General features: G+C 41.0%; 1 protein-coding gene across 3 annotated transcripts in view; it reads left to right on the top strand.

Moving 5' to 3' along the window:
- MSR1 (macrophage scavenger receptor 1) overlaps window positions 1–14342 on the top strand; it is an 83750-nt gene that overhangs the window by 10648 nt on the left and 58760 nt on the right. The window contains exon 1 of one of the 3 annotated variants that reach the window (XM_004597836.2): window positions 11759–11901. The exons of 1 other annotated variant lie outside the window; for it this stretch is intronic. The gene's annotated coding sequence lies outside the window, so the exon portion shown is untranslated. Of the gene's footprint in view, window positions 1–11758; window positions 11902–14342 lie in introns of those variants that run through there. One more of the 3 variants, XM_058669867.1, reaches the window with a different exon arrangement.

The following is a 14342-nucleotide window of genomic DNA, read 5'->3' as shown; positions in this document are numbered from 1 at the left end:
TGGGAAAGAACTCATTTGAATTTTCAAAAACTTTTGCCTTGCAAAGGAATTTTCTTAAGATAGTTTGTATTCCTATCTAAATAATAGGCGTCTCAAGATTAAGTACTGCAATTGTATCTCATTTATATCATGAAGAAGCATGCAGCCTTAAACAGTTTATATTATTAGTTCTACTTCATCTTTCTGATGCATTCTCTTCTTTGGACTGTTATTGAAAACATGATGTTGCCCTTTTGTTTCTTTTCTTTTTTTTTATTAATTATTTTGCATTATGTGACAGTTTCATAGGCTCTGGGAATCCCCCCACCCCACCCCACGCCCCTCCCCCCTGGTGGATTCCTCCACCTTGATGCAGTATTACAGTTCAAATTCAATCAAGATTCTTTCCTTGCAAACGTATACCAAGCATGGAGTCCAGCTACTTATTGTCCAGACGGGTTGAACGGTTTCTTGGGGAGACCATTTCTGGTCTGAAGTTAGAGCTGGTAGAATATCATCACAGTCAATTAAGAGTCCCAATATAACATCAACAGCAATTTGCAATATTATGGAATTGACATGGTTTTGAGTAACCAGTATGTTAAAAAAAAAAAAAAAAAAAAAAAGTAAGTCCTAACCACAACCTATGATTAGCTCATTGACATTTCAATTTTAGTTTATATACAGGACCAGCTGCTATATACCTTAAAATGGCTATAAGGTACCATTCAGCTGTCTCGTGTCTATTTCATTTTAGTATTTAGCCATTTGTTGTTTTGAAGTATGATTTCGCTGATCTTGGCAAATTTTAGTATAATCTAGACTGGCTTGTAACTCTAACAAGATATTTGTTGACATTTAAGGTGCAGAACATTTTTTTTTTGGGGGGGTGTGCAGGAAAATCCTCAACACCACGGTGAGGAGTAACTAATCTTTGTGTCCCACCCAGCGAGGCATGAGCCAATCCATGCCAGCTCTTTCCTGTCAGATTTCAAGCTCTACTTTCTGTTGTTTGTCTATATATTTTAGGTTTTTTTTTTAGTTTGCATGATTGTTTGCTATGAGGGGTTTTAGAAGCAATCCCGATGGTCATTGCGAGGGAGGGCGGGGGTCCAGAGGTGGAGCCAGGCTCGGACCAGAGAAAGCTCTCCTCCCTGGTCCCGAAGGACATTTATTGTTCTTCTGTTTCTGCGGACCGCTCAGGGCTTCTGGTTGTCTTTCCGATGACATTGGTTTCTGCGCGTTAGTGTTTGGACTTCTTCCATCCCCTGTGGAAGCTCCGGTTGGGGGTGGGTGACCTCAGAGTACTCGGCCTCCGAGGGCATCCAATTCCCTGTGGCCTCCTTGGCAGTTGGGATATAGTCCTTGTTGCTTGTATTAATAGCTTGTGGTGAAGATCCTGAGCTTTAGCTGATGATAAAAAGATGCCTTTTCCTCTCATACTCATTATCATAATCATTGTTCCCTTTTATTGGGTGCTTTTTGGCTGTCATTATTGTCTTGCAGAAAGCCACAAGACTCCATCAGATCTGCTGAAGGACCTGAGCCTAATTAATGAGGATCTAACTAATTCTTTCCTGTAGATTGGATAAATGAGAATGTTTACTTGCAAATCTCAAAGGGTCGAGAGAATGTTTTAAAATGGTTCACTACTAGAGATGAAAAGGCATTTCTAATATATATTTGTATAAATAATAGAGAGAAATAAAAAAGACAAATTTTTGAGACTCTGTATCCATGCTGCTCAAAGTTGGGTAGAGATAACATGCCATTTGGAGTTACAGTTGGGATAGTATAAACTATTTAACTGAGCTGTGACAACTGAATTGGAAAAGAAAGAAGAAAGAACATTCCTGGACACTAGTGATCAGTACGTACAATCAGGATTCTTCTAGGTTAAAATTCACTTGATATGCATATTGTCCAAGCTTATGCTAACACTTGTACAGAGTTTACAGTTATTTAAGCTGCTTGGGACTTTCACTGTAATTCTGAAGCCATAATTTCCTAAACTCATGTGATGGATATTGTGCATGTGTGTGTATGTGTGTGTGTGTTACCTATATACACTATTTCCTTTTAACTTCAAATAAGTTCAGAATATATGGTTGATTTTTTTAATGCAGCAGTAGGTTCTGTCTTAAGCACTTGGGTGCTAACGGCCTTGAACCATGATATAATGTTGACAGTATTTGTACCTTTGCACAGCCTCTGAGAATAACTGTAAGTTAGATCTAAATTAGAACTAGTTAAGTATATCTATATATGCAAGTATATAGATATGGGGAGAGAGGTTTTGATTAGACTAATGCTTTGTTACTGATCAAACTCATTTTGTTTTTACAACATTTTATAGAATTCATAGAATTTATGAAAAAGATGCAATATTCCTTTTTCCAAGTTCTTTCTTGCTAAAATTACCTACAATGCTCATAAGTTTTTATTGTTTGGAAATTCAAAATGAATTTATGTATTAAAATATAAAATCATTCTTTAAGAAAAATAAAACCTAAAAATGAACTCACAGCCACTTTTCTTCGTATTTTTGCCATCTTTTTAGTGAGACATGATCACGAGGAAAGCGTGGAGCCTTAATGCCCCTTTTTGGGACGAAACTGAGCATGTAAGGAAATTAGTCACAAGAATATTGCATTGTCTACCCATCCTACTTCCCTAATTGTCCAAAGAATGTGTGACTGCTACGTTGGAAATACTTTTTGCCGTTGAGTGCGAGATTTTATATTAATATGACTTGGAATTGGGCTGTGTTTAATGTTTGCTGTAGGAATTGCTATCAGAATTCATTTTTTTCCTCTAATGTCCTGGTTTTTATCTTTGGCTTTCCCTTTCAACTTGTATTTAAAAACCACTCTTGTACCGGTGGGGTGTTGTGGTGCCCTGGGTTTAGCCTCCTGGCATGTCCACATTCCATATCAGAGTATCAGTAGGAGTTCTCGCTGTTCCTCCCATCCAGCTCTGCTAGCACACATGGAAATGCAGCAGCTGGTAGCCCCTGGTATTCTGATTGGAGATGATAGCTTTGCAAGTAGCAGTTTAACATGCTGTACTATAATAGTAGTTCTGATCTACTGATATTTGACTGGAGCCGTGTTAATTGAGTGGGAAACTAGAAGCAGGGAATAGTTTATAATCTTTTTTTTAAAATTCATTTCATTTGAAAATCAGAAAGTAGAGGAGAGAGGAGGGAAAGGAGAAAAAGGAGTAGGAAGGATAAATCTTTCATTCACTTGTTTACTCCCCAAATGGTCTCAATGGTCATGATGGTGCCAGTTGGAAGACAGAACCCCGGGGCTTCATCTAAGTCTCCCACGTGGATGGCAGGGGCCCTAACACTTGGCCCATCATTTGCTGCTATTTCTAGGCATATAAATAGGGAAGAGGACTGGAAGTATGTCTTGAATTCTTGCTTGTATAGGATGCTGGTGGTGACATCATCCTCCATAACACATTCCAACTCCATATATTGCAGTCTTTAAAAAGGCCCAGCATTGTGGCACCAACAAGACCAGAATCCCATGTAGATACTGGTGTGCACTCCAGCTTCTGCACTGTGATCCTGTGTTATGCTAATGCACTTGGAAAAGTGCCTGAAGATGGCCCAGGTAATGTTAGAGAACCAGATGGATTAATAGGCTTCTGGCTTTGGGCTGGCCCAGCCCTGGCCACTGTGATAATTTGGAAAGTGAACTAATACATGTAAACCTACCCCACTTTTCAAATAAATTAGAATAAATATTTAAATTGATTTTACTTACTTGAAAGAAACAGACACATTCAGAGATTTCCTATCCATTGATTTTCCCCCAAAGTGTGGAACCAGGAGCTTCTTCCCTGTCTCCCACATGGATAGCAAGGGAACAAGCACTCAGGCCATCTTTTGCTGCTTTTTCAGGCCATTAGTAGGGAGCGGCATTGGAAATGGAACACCTGAACACCTGTGGTACAAACCAGCAAACATGGCATGCCAGAGTTTTGGGCAGTGGCTTTGTGTGCTGTGCCACAATGCACCTCTGGCCCCTGCCCACTGTGCTCCAAGCACTCACTTTCAAACGCTGATACAACAGAAAATACAATGTTTCTCAAAGTAAAGATAATAGTTTGAGTAATGACATATTAATTTTATTATGATTTTGTTATAATTTTATGTTAAAATATGACAGCATACATGTAGGGCAAAATTTGCTGAGGCCACAATTATTTACAAACTTTTGAAGGTAATACATTTCATAAATTTTAAAATTTCAAGTAATAACATTTTTAAAAAAGATGTATTTATTTTTATTGGAAAGTCAGATATACAGAGAGAAGGAGAGACAGAGGAGAAGATCTTCCATCTGTTGATTACCCCCCAAGCAGGCTCAATGGCTGGAACTACGCCAATCCGAAGCCAGGAGCCAGGAGCCTCTCCTGGGTCTCCCATGCAGGTGCAGGGTCCCAAGGCTTTTGGGCCATCCTCAGGAGCTGGATGGGAAGCAGAGAGGCTGGGATTACCACCAGTGCCCATATGGGATCTTGGCATGTTCAAGGCAAGGACTTTAGCCACTAGACCACCGTGCCAGGCCCTCAAGTAATAACATTTTAATATTGTCATTTTAAGCCCAGACAGTACAATCAGAATAGTTCAGGATTAACACATGGATGGTACTGCCCAATGCTGCTGCTGTATAGTTTATTTCTGTATTTCAATTTTCATATTTGTAATTTGTAGGAAACTTATTTGCATTCAGTTATATAAAATGTTGCTATAACATCGTTGTTTTTTTTTTTTTTTCTGCTTCTCTTAGCAGCTTTTACTTGTTTATTTGAAAGGCAGAGCAATAGAGAAAGGGCAAGAGAGGGATCTCCTATCACAGGTTCAATCCCTGAACTGCTGCAACAGTCAGAGCCTAAAGCAGGAGCCAGGAGCCAGGAGCTTCCTTCATTCAGAACTGCATTATAGGTGGCAGTGTCTCAGATATTGGAGATTTATCCTCTGCTTTGCCAGGCACGCTAGCAGGGAACTAGGTCGGAAGTGGGGCATGTGTTACTACAAGACACTCTAGGTGTGACGGTGCTTCATGAACAGCAGCTTGACCGGATGGGCGGCACTATCCACAGGCTTTCCAGCTTGTGATAATCAAGCAAAAAAGACCTGCTGGTATGTAGTTCTTCAATATAGTTCTGAGGAAATCCAGCACCACGCTTGAGGTATTTTGGATGTAAAAAAATGATTTTAGGTTTTGCCTTGCCTCCACGAGATCCATGATGCCGCAGATCAGTTTCATGGAGACAAACTGGTTGGATGGGAGCAGGTTAGCATGCCAGTTCCTACGTCTTTGTGTTGTACAGTAGTGCGTTTGGGGTCGACTGCCTCACGGTGGCCTCACCTGGCTGTGGGGTTTGTAATAGTTTCTCCAATTTTGTGATCATCAGAGGATTCAAATTAGCCAATGTTACCACGCTTCCTTATCAGAGGACTTTGGAATATGGCCCAGTATGAATCTAGTGTTTGGCTCTATTTCCAGAATTATTGATGCGTTTCCATGCAGTCATGTGTGGGATCATGATGGTATGGGAAGATAACAGAAGAGTGAAGTGTGTTTTGGGAATTGAATGGACACTTGTATTTTCATGGAAAAGTGTGTCTTGCACATTATCAAATCTGAATTTAAATCGCTAAGTATTGCTTTGAGTTAAGAATGTGAACAATCATTATTGGCATTTATCATGTAACTTTATCTTATCACATTTATATTTCTAATAACTCATTGTTAGTGCCATTGTAGACATTAAAATATCTCTTCAGTATGAAATATAAATCTTCCATGAGTTCTGTATGCCTCTACCGTAATGAACCTTGAGACTTTCAACTCAATTCTTCGAATCCACTTCTCTATTTTTGTTGAACATTTATGTTGTGTTTCCTTTGTTCTATACACTCCATCTATGAACATCTGTGAACCTCAAAAATGAAGTTGGGCCTCACTGCCCTAGTCATTTCCTGTTTTTCCAGCCAATTAAATTGAAGTGGATATATTCTACCTAATTTCTTGATAATGTGTTTTACATACAGTAAGGCCTAAAAGACAACATCATATGCCATTATATATTACATAATAAATGCATAGATATAATTACTATATAAGTAAGTATGAGGAGTGTGTGTGTGTGTCTGTATATTATGTAGACAGGGAGAACAATTTCATCTTAAACTAAACAATTAGGTTGAGGAATGTGAAAGTCATCAAGTAGGGAAGTGGTTAACAGTGTGGAAATATGGATATATACAAAAATATTACAAACTCATGCTAGAAATAGAACTCTATCTGACAGAAAGCATACACATAAAACCTCATTAGGATACAATTTTTGGAAAGTTGACATGTTCATGTATTAACACATGTTTGTCATTTTGAATCTTGTAGTGTTAACAAGGATATCTAAATTTAACAATATATACAGGGATTCTTAATCTCAAATGTTGTAAAGAGTCCGAAGGACCAGTCCCAGCGTGGTAGCCTAGCAGCTAAAGTCCTTGCCCTTACATACACCAGGATCCCGTATGGGTGCCAGTTTGTGTCCTGGAAGCCCTACTTCACATCCAGCTCCCTGTTTGTGGCTTGAGAAAGTAGTCAAGGATGGCCCAAAGCCTTGGGACCCTGCATCCACATGGGAGACCCAAAAGAGGCTCCTGGCTCCTGGCCCCTGGCTTCAGATTAGCTCAGCCAATTGGGGAGTGAAACAGCAGATTGAAGTTCTTCCTTTCTGTCTCCTCCCTGTATACCTGACTTTTCAATAGAAGTAATACATCTTTTTAAAAAATAAGAGTCTGAAGGACCATATTGCAAACTGAGATGCATACATGAATAGTTGCAAAGGAAGTGGATTGACTCTTCACATTAGTCTTCAGTTCCTTCACCTTTAAAAAGTTGATGATAAACTTAAATAGCAGTGATCTCTCAGCCTTATGTCAGTCCAGCTTGGATCAACTGTGGCCCTACCCGTTAAAAAGGAACGGGGGAATATTGTTATCCTGTGTTTTTCAAATTCAGTGCATTATTCCTGTGTTGTTTCTATTGGGCGTACTAGCTGGTGGTGCTTATTGTTGGGAAGTGTGATCCCTTCTGTTTGGAGAACCAATAGATGCTAATAGAATCTAAATACCTTCCCGGGAAGTATTAATTACAAAAATTAGCTCATTAAGGTAATGTTTATCTTTTAAACCTTTAAAAAAATTGATTAGTTGTTATGTATTTGAAAAGAAGAAAGGAAGGGAGAGAGATGGAGGGAGAAACAGAGAGATTCCATCCTCCAAATGTTTGCAACACACCTGAGGCTCTATCAGGTCAAAGCCAGTGGCCCAAAACTCCTGGTCTTCTATGTGACAGGGACCCCAGTACCGGAGCCATTATTTCCTGTCTCCTCAGGGTTGGTGTTAGCGGGGAGCTGCATTCAGTAGAGTCATGTACCCATAACTCAAAATCAGTAATTCCAGGCACTCCCAGGTAGTGTCCACCTCCTCGCCCAGTGCCCATCCCTGAAGGTATCTTACTGTGTATAATACCTTAGCTTGTACAATGTGCATGGATAACCTGGGTGGCTGAAGGTAAAGGGCAATTCCTTTCTCCAGCTCCAGTTCTGGAGACCATTTACCTCCATAGTACGACTGGGGTGCTTCAAAGATTAGACAATGCTAATGCCAGCATAGGGAGAGTTAAGCAAGTTAGCATTAGTTGACTATTGCTTTTAGTTATTAGGGATTATATTCTGTCCTCAAGCATCTTGTGTTTGAGGCTAGGGATAAAATGTACAGGAAAATAGAGGAATAAAAATAAATTACTTAACCATTGACTCTTCCCTCAGTAGTATAATGTGAAAATAGAGATTGTGAGGAATAGTGAATTTTTTAATGATAATTTCATTTCATTTTTGATGATGTTTAGATAGTTGAGAAAGATGCATACCCTTGTGGACCACTGATTAGAGTGAGGAGGGTTGAGTAATAGGAAAAAGTAGATGAGACAACTGCCTCCAATGCTTTTTTTTTCTTCCTGTGTCTGGGGAAAGGGGAAAAAAGGGGAGAGGGGTGCTGGGAGCACCCTGGAATGGTGGACGACTACCTGATGTCATTCCAGGGTACCTGATGTGAAACATTTTCCAAGGGCACTGCTTAAGTGGTTTTGATAGTTCTACATGCTATTGATTTTGTTACTCCAATGTTGAAGAGATCCTTAGAGATCCTTCAAGGACCATTGGCTGACATAGTCCAACTTAGAGTCTTGATTCATCCAGACACACGCTGTCAAAACTTTACCAGGAGAGCTGTTCAGTTTGTTCTGCCCTCCATGGAACTAGATGTCCTATACAGTCCTCAAAGAACTGATTGCTGTGTGCATGAGCATCTGGGCCTGCCATCCACGGCATAAGCCTCAGCCACCAGAGAGACCCAGATCTGCCACATGTACTCCAAGGTCAGACCACAGATTCTGTGATTTTCCCCATGGTTAGTTCTAAATTCAGTGGCACAGTTGGGGAGATCCCAAAAGAAACCTCACCAGAGGTGACCCCAAAACTGACTCCCATGTGTGCCAGATGGTACGGGGTCCAGCTCAGTCATCCACATCAGCCTACACACATACTGGTGGTCACAGTTGTTGGATCAATTCTTTTTCCAGCCCTATCTCATACACAAACTGATGGATGCTGCAGCCCTGTCCAACCCAGCCTACTATGCACTCAGCTCTCATGCACACCACCAGGAACTAAAGCCTAGTCAGAGTGACTCCCAAAAACCCCACCAGGCCTTCCCCCAGCCCTGGTTCTTGTGCATGCCAGTATGTGTAGCAACCTGGTCCAGTCTGTCCCATATCACATTCAGCTCTCGCACACATCAATGGATGTTGGAACCTAGCTCAGTCCAACTGACCCTGATATCCAACCTATGTTCATGCCAGCTGGTGTCACCGCCTGTCCAGCCGAGTCCACCTCCAGCCCTCATTCTCATGCTCACTGGTGGGAGTTGCAGGCCATGAGAAGGGTGTCCACAATTTCTCTACTAGGCCCACTACTCTTGTTTAGCCTGCACCAGTGAATATGGTTGCTTAGCACAGCCTGGCTCTCCACCACACCCAGCTCACATGCAGGCCAGTGGGCTTTGTAGCCCTGCCAACCGTTTGCCCCGTCCCAGTTCTCATGAGCACCAGTTGGAACAGTGGCCCAGCAAGGGAGTCCCTGGATCCCTTGTGCCAGGTTCACTGCATTTCCCAAGGTGTTCTGTGTGCTGCTGGGTACTGTGGCCCAGTGTTGCATGGCTTGCCTCACCTTGGCATTCACTGGAGGATAGTGCAAGCTGGCTCGGCCTGGTCCATCCCTAGTTCCAGCTCATGCTGGTGGGTGCTGCACTGCCAGCTAGTCTGGCCTGGACAACCCTAGTCCTACCCTAATGTGAATTGGTGGGTGTTGTGGCCCAACCCTGACCTGTCCTGCACCCTGTCCTGGTTCTCAAATCTGCCAGTTGGTGCTATGAACTGGCCTAGCCTGGCCCACCCCCAGACCTGAATCATACCTATGCTGGCAGGTACTATAACCTAGCTTGGCCTGGACTGCTCCCAGCCTTGGTTCTTGCGCTCACCTGCAGGGACTGCATCCTGACAGAGGAGTTCTCCAGACTCTTCTATCAGGTTGCCTCCCAGTGGCAGATCTTGCAAACACTGGTGGGTTCTTGTCCCAACCTGCCTAGGCTCATCTTCTGTCCTGGCAGGTACAACAGCCCTGCCTAACTAGCCCAGACCCGTTCTGGCTCTTACTGTTGGGTACTACAGCCCAGTCCTGCTAGGCTCACTCCCAGACCCAGCTTGTGTGGCTTAGCTGGTCCAGAGACCTAGCTCAGCATGTTCTGCACCCACTCTGGCTCCTATGAGCACCACTGGGTGCTGGAGCCTAACTCATTATGGCACACCCCAGCCCCAGTGCACGCTCAAGCCAAGGAAAACTGCAGCTATGTCCTGCTTAGTTTGTTGCCCCCCTTTCGGATCTTATGCTCAGCAGTAGGAACTGCAGCAAAACAGCAAGGGCATCCTCTTAGCTCACAGACCAGGCTTGCTCCCAGCTACAGATAATGTGTATGTCATTGGTTCCTCTGGCTCAGGCCAGCATAATCCATCCCCCTTCTTGGCCTTTGCTATCAGATGCTGCAGCCTGGTGTGGCCTGGCCCTCCCCCAGTCCTAACTCTTGCTGGCCGAGCCTTTCCCCAGCCCTGGCTTTCATGCAAATCAGTAATTGGATAACCTAGCCTAACCTGGTCCACATCCCATTCTGGCTCCATTTTGGCCTGGCGTGGCTCAGTCTACCCTCTACAGAGCCAGTCCACACACCTGCTGACAAATGGAACGACCTTGCCCAGCCTAGCCTACACCCAAGTTTGATTCAAGTGCTCTCCAGAGGGAGTTACAGCCCACAAGGGAAGTTCCCCAAGTTCCCCCACCAGTCCCACTCCCAGACCAGATCTTACATGTGCCAGTGGGTGCTATGCCCTTATCTTGCACAGTCTGCCCCCCACCCCCAGTCTTAGACTTTGGATATGCTGGTGGATGTTGTGGCCTGGCCTGCCCCACATCCAATACTTGGGTGCACCTGTGGGTGCTACAGTCTGAACCAGCCCAGCCTGTTCCCAAACCCTGTATGCATGAACGTTGATGAGTTCCACGATCATGTCTAGTTTGACCTGGAACCACCCCAGCCATTAAGCAAACCAGCTGTATGGCAGTCCCACAGTTTCAATTGTACATTGATCCTCTACAGAATCTACTTCCAGACTCGATTTTCTCACATGCTGGTTAGTGTGGTGGCCCAGCCTAACCTGGCCCACCCGCTGCCCCAACACTCACTAGTGAGTGCTGTGGTCGAGACCTGACAGGCCCCCCCAGCCATGGCTTTCATGTGTTCCAGTAGATGGTGGTTATACCAACAAGCCCAGCTCGGTCTCCCATGTGAGTGGGTGTTTTGGTTTGGCATGCAAATGACCTCTACTTTCCCTCCTCTAAATCACACAGTCTCAGTCCCCTTGTTTACCTGCAAGTGGAGTAGCCTGATTGGTGGAAGTCCCCAAGAAGTCGCTTCTCACCTATCACACTCTCCCTCAGCAGTCCTCCCTCCCTCCCACACATCTCTAGATCTGCTTCCCTGAGTAATGCACAGCCTCCTCCCCCCCCCGCCCCCCGGTGCCTGTGAGCATGTAAACCTCCAAGCTCAGTCCTCTAAGCAGTATGTTTATGCTGCCTTGGGATCCTGCCCACCTACCTGGGGCCTATGCATGCTTGTATGTAGGTACCCAGACCCTGTCTGCTGGCATTCTGGACTCTGCCCCTGACATATCTTTTATTTTTTTTTAAAAAGGGAGTAGAATAGGCAACTTTGCTGGCACACTGGTATAGTTAACACAAATCTGGCATTAACCAAGCTCAGGATGTCCACCAGCTATTAGCTGCTTTTCTCCCATCAGTGTAATACTTGCCTAGGTAAAATGCAACCTAAATAGTTGCCTACTGCTAGGGGGGATAGTGAATGTTATAGAAGGTATATCTAACTTCTTATAAGGAGAAAAAAAATCCACCCTCTGTAAGCTGTGTGCAGTATTCCAATGACCCTTGTTTCTTCTCCCTTAACTTCTCTTTTTTGCTTTCTTTTTTTATGTCCTGAGTGGGAAGAGGAGTCAGTTGTCTGACAAATTTAGATTTTGCAAAGTTGTGCAGTGATAAGAGTGCTATTGAAATACATTGTTCAGAAAGATTTTCAACACTCAGATGTGTCATTTCCTCTCTTCATGGACTAGACGTTGAAATACTAGGAGATAAAGATTTGGGGTTTCAATTTTAAAGAGAGGGAAGCGGATAAATCATTGCTGCCTTCTCCAAGAAGTCACGGTAAAAGACTTACTTTAGTATTTTTTTCCATATTTGTTCCTATTGATTTTAAATATGTACTCTGTGTGTGTTTGTGGTAAAGGATATAGTATAATTAATATTATTACTAATAATTTATTTTACTAATATGTTGGTTTGGTTGTTTTCAATAAAAAATAGGAATTCTACTAATGTTTACAAGAGTGAATATGTGTATGTATACATGCATATGAAATATATTAGATGTTTTTTGTTTGAACAATTTTGTCATGTAATTATGCATCTTTTTAAAAAAATAATGACTTATTCAATATGTTTTAACACATTTTAGTTATTCTCCTTTCCTTCCTCAGTTTTTGATTAACAGTTATTTGGTTAATGTGTTTTATTTTCTTTACTTGTTCATATAGTAAATATTGACTGGAAATCTATCGTAACACTTCACTGAACTAGAGGTGATGAAGAGATTTTATTGTCCTCACAGTGGTTATGATCTAAAACATATATCTAAGTAGACACCTTTAAGTATTATGGAAGTGTTACAAATTGCTAGTATGGGAATATAAAAGAAGAGAAAAATTCCTTCAAGAAGAGAAAGAAACTATTAAAATAACCCTGTTCATGGAAATGTAGAAGTTAAGTTCATCTTTTCAAAAATGGATTATATTTACATGGTAGCAAATGGGGCTTGACATCCCCATTGATCATGGGATTGTGAATGGCTTATGCCATGGTTATAAACCGTATGCAGTAATCAGGAGCTGCTGTTCTCACTGCCTGCTTCTAGTCAAATCTTATCTCTCCACTCTTCTAGCTGTGCGACATTGACCATCTTCTTAAACATTACATTTTGGCTTCCTAAATTGTAACATGGAGAAAATAGTACCATATATCTTATGGAGCAATTATCAGAATAAATGAGGAAATATAAACATGACATTAGAAAATAATTGTGCTTCATTTATTAATGCTTTCTATGTGCTAGACAATTTTTAAACTCACTGTCATCAACATTGTAATATTTTACAAAATGTCTCGCAATTCAAAAAGTTAAGAACTTTGCCTAGTTTCACATGGCTATCTAATGGCATAGCCAATATTCATTTCTAGATTTTAGATGCAAAAAAAAAAATGATGCTGTTTCTCCATTATTACCAAAGAAGAATACAGTGGCATCAGACTCAAGGTGTTTCCATTTCCTACTAGAAACTTCCCTGCAAAAGACAGCTGAAGAGCTGAGCAGTTGGCTTCACAAGTATGCTTTGTTTGCATTATATGTGTATGTATGTTTTCAACTGTGCTTGCAAACCTCAAAGTTTAACTTTCAAATAAGAAAGAGTATTGCAAGATTACTACTTGTTTGAAATCTTGACATGAAATCAGCCTTAAGAATTGCATGACACATTTAGTTAGACAGGGAAGGGTTTTAGAAGAAAGAAATGTATGTTTAATATGAAAAGGCAAAAGGTAAATACATATTTTTTATATAAAGAACTTATTTATGTACACTTATGCATGCCGGAAGCATCTGTAAGTATGTAAGTGTAATGTATGAAGAAAGATAGTAACCCAGTAAAAAAGAAATAAAATTACAAATCTCTTTTTTCTGTAATAGTAATTAAAAATAATAAGAATTAAAAGTAGAACCCCATGCCTATAAAACTATATCTTGAAAAATGATTTTTGAAACATTGAAGAAAAAGCCACTTTGAAACTTCATTTAATGATTAATTTTTTAAAAATTGTCACAGTTATATATGACTGGAATATTTGTAAAGTCACACAATCTTTTAAAAAATGGATTTAGGATGCAGTTACTGATAATTGAAACTATGGCTATTTATCCTAAAATATTTCAAAACAATAAAGGTAAATAATGAAAATGTTTTCAATATTATTTATTTCAGTAAAATATTACCCTCCAAAAGAAAGAGAAGAAAAATTTAAAATGAAGAATTCTGTTGTAGGGTAATGGCTTTATTAATAGGAAACATGCATTTGTTGAATTGTTAGATAACAGATGATTTTAGATTTGAAAAACTTATTTAAATATAAAAATACTGAGACACATTTATGGTAAATGCATACACTGTGTCATTAACTATATAGCATATACCTCCACAGATACTTACATTAAAAACACTCACCTTTAATATGCAAAATCAGGACATTTTTCCTATAGTATGGTGATAGGCAGACACATTATAGTCTAACTTACTAATATCACCACCAAAGTTTTATTTAAAACTGGAGCCAAAAATGGCCACAGTTCCAAACAAGTTAACCTTGATAATTTTTCACTAGAGTTTTCCTGTTGTATATCTTGAATGCTGATATTGCGGGAATGTGTTTCACTTCTCATGAGAATGTAGTGTTAAATTACACAAGCGCAGAGGTTGCGCAATCCTTTACCAGTACTTTCACGTTTCATGAGAGAAGTAGCTACATGAAGTTACTTTTTC

The sequence above is a fragment of the Ochotona princeps genome, chromosome 11, assembly GCF_030435755.1.
Source record: "Ochotona princeps isolate mOchPri1 chromosome 11, mOchPri1.hap1, whole genome shotgun sequence".
In the NCBI taxonomy this organism is placed as follows: Eukaryota; Metazoa; Chordata; class Mammalia; order Lagomorpha; family Ochotonidae; genus Ochotona; species Ochotona princeps.
This window is presented reverse-complemented; position numbering and strand designations above follow the sequence as displayed.